We start from the raw sequence: 2728 nt of genomic DNA on the forward strand, positions 1-2728 counted from the left end.
TCTGACTTCAACCAGCTGCTGACTGAATCTGAGTTTATAACGATTGTATTTATATGTTTATATACCCTCCTGTTGTCCTCGAGTCAAGGAAGGAAGGGAGGAAGAAGGAAGGAAAGGAGGTAGGATGGAAGGAAGGAAAGGAGAGAGGAAAGAAAGGGAGGAAGGAAGGAAAGATGGACAGAGGAAAGAAGGAAGGAAGAAAGGTAGGAGGGAGGGAGGGATAAAGGAAAAGAGGAAATGAGGAAGGAAGGAAAGAAGGACAAAGCAAAAAAGGAAGGGAGGAAGGAGGGAGGAAAGAAGGAAGGAGGGAGGGAGGGAGAAAGGAAAAGAGGAAAAGAAGAAATTAGGAAAGAAGGACAGAAGGACAGAGGAAAGAAGGAAGGGAGGAAGGTAGGGGGAGGAAGGAAAGAAAGAAGGGAGGAAATAGAGAGAGAAGGAAAGAAGGAACAGTCAAAACAGACGAGGTCAATTTGACCCGGGAGGACGACAGGAAGGTTAAACTATCGCTCTCTGTTTCATTATGAAATCAGAAGAGCTCGAGATTTACATTTTCACAGGAAGTTCACTAAATGTCGTCCCATCTCAAAGCCGGGTGGTTAACTGTGGAAATCCCCTCACCTCAGAGACCGACCAGCCCCGTTCTCCCAAACCTCTCAATGCCTCGACTCTACCTCTCAGTGTGTCGTGCTTGTTGTGCTGATGAGTAAAACACTGATTCTCTCTCTCTCTGTGTCTCTGTTAGAAGATCATAATGGCCTTATATGCTGCAGAAAAAGCAGCAAGACAGAAATTCGCAACATCAAGAAATGTTACGAACAGAAGCCAAGAGCGGACTGCAGGTTCCACGCCTTCGTGTAAGTACAACTTGTATGTATTTTTGTTTTTTTAAAGCTACCCTTACCTTTGTTACATGTTTACACATTTCTTTGTTTAGGTTAAAATGCTATTAATAAGGTAATGGCTCTAAAATGTAAGAGAGATCCACCAGGCATAGAAACTCATCATTATTCCATTCTCATAATATTCTGTTAAAACTCTGACCAATCACATCATTCGGTCTGAATGATAGAATAGGAGGGAGGAGGGGTTGTTGCTGTTCAAGTTTTATCAAAGTGCTGTGTGAAATGCCAGAAAGGTAAGAGTAGCTTTAAAGTCTGTGTAAAGTAAGAATAAATATGTGTTCTGAGTTTGACATACCACAGTAAAGTGTGTTGTTAACCACCCTGCCAAATGTGAATGATTAAAAAAATCGCCAAATATGTGAAATTAGGCTTCAAAATTGTGTAAAAATCAGCCTCTGGTCTCTGCTCCCAAACGCTGTGGGAGTGGCCGCCTGAAGCCCCGCCCCCTATCTAGTGTCACCTGTCAATCAAAGTCACCACCTCTACCAGAAACATGGACGCTACGTCTTAGAGCTTTCTGCTGCTAACTCAGCTGCTAGCTCAGTGGCTAGCTCAGCTAACTGGCTAACTGTAGACTGTAGTAGTAGTGTGCGCTGAATGTATTTATACCTCTACAGCAGCAGGGGCGGGTTTATGCTAAGCCTAGCTCCACAATTCAAATCTAAATGGTTGAAATGCTTTTTACACCTTTTTTAGAAATACATTTAAGACCTATTTAATGTGTTTAGAAGAAAATGTCTGAATTCACTTTACACAGCCTTTAAAGAATCTAAATGTGAATAAATCTGTATTCATCTCTCTCTAATCTGCTGAGAGGTTCCTCATGATACCAGAACAACACTCAGGAAACTTCGGCTTCATTCAAATTAATAATATTTAATGAACATAAAAAAATGTCTAATTCTTTAATTTCTGGTTCCTGTTTCTAGGATCGTAAATCAAGACAATAAGCGATACTGTGTGAATCCAGACGCTAAGTGGCTCAAACGTCGTATCAAAAAGGTGAGAATTATCATTTAAAATGTGTTGGCTCAGCTCCTGGAAAGATTAATGTCATTTATTTGGTACCAACTTTAGGGAAATTATAAATGACCTGAATCTTTTCTTTCTGTCTCTCTCACAGGGTCTGAAGTGTCCTCCCATCATCATCGAGCCCAAACGCAGATTTGAAGTCCTGAACAAAGTCGACATGGAATAAAAACAGCTGCCAGAATAATTTCTGATCATTTACTGCTTCCTGCTTTTACTGCAATATAAAGATAGATAAATATAGATAACTAAACATGTTTCAGGCAGAGCTTTACTGTTTTTGGAGGGAAATAACCCTGCAACCAAAAATAATAAATCATTTAGCAAGTGACTGTGTCTTGTGTTTTTAATTCTTACTCTTAGTGTATTATAGTGCAGTACAGTCACAGAGGTGGTGACTCAGTGCTGTTTATTGGATGATCTCTGTCATAGTAAAGATATGAGGTTACATTTCCTGTTATATCTGGGTCAGTGATGTTTAGTGTCCATGTGGTTTAGTTTATATTTAAAGGTGTTAAAATATGAAAATAAACGTATGAATAACTTGCACACATTCTTTTTTTGTGGACCCAGCATCAAATTTCTGCTTTTGATCCATTTAGAGAGAATATATTAGAGGATTATGGCAAAAATGTCATTTATGGTGCTGGCGTACTGCATCACGGTGCCGGCTGCACAGCCAAGGACAGAAAAGCCCTGCAGGGGGTCATCAAGAGGGCACAAAAAATCATTGGCTGCCCCCTGCCCTCCCTGGAGGACATTGCAGACTCTCGGGGGCTAAACAGGGCAAGGAAGAT

The 2728-nt window shown here is 40.7% G+C and overlaps 1 long non-coding RNA gene across 1 annotated transcript; it reads left to right on the forward strand.

Annotated features, from left to right (window-relative positions):
* The first annotated feature begins 740 nt into the window (after positions 1–740).
* LOC134001034 (uncharacterized) lies at positions 741–2262 on the forward strand. The gene is made up of 3 exons (XR_009927456.1): positions 741–854; positions 1832–1904; positions 2026–2262. It is a non-coding gene; the product is annotated as an uncharacterized LOC134001034 (long non-coding RNA).
* Positions 2263–2728: the final 466 nt, after the last annotated feature.

Source organism: Scomber scombrus, chromosome 19, assembly GCF_963691925.1.
Source record: "Scomber scombrus chromosome 19, fScoSco1.1, whole genome shotgun sequence".
NCBI classification, from domain to species: domain Eukaryota; kingdom Metazoa; phylum Chordata; class Actinopteri; order Scombriformes; family Scombridae; genus Scomber; species Scomber scombrus.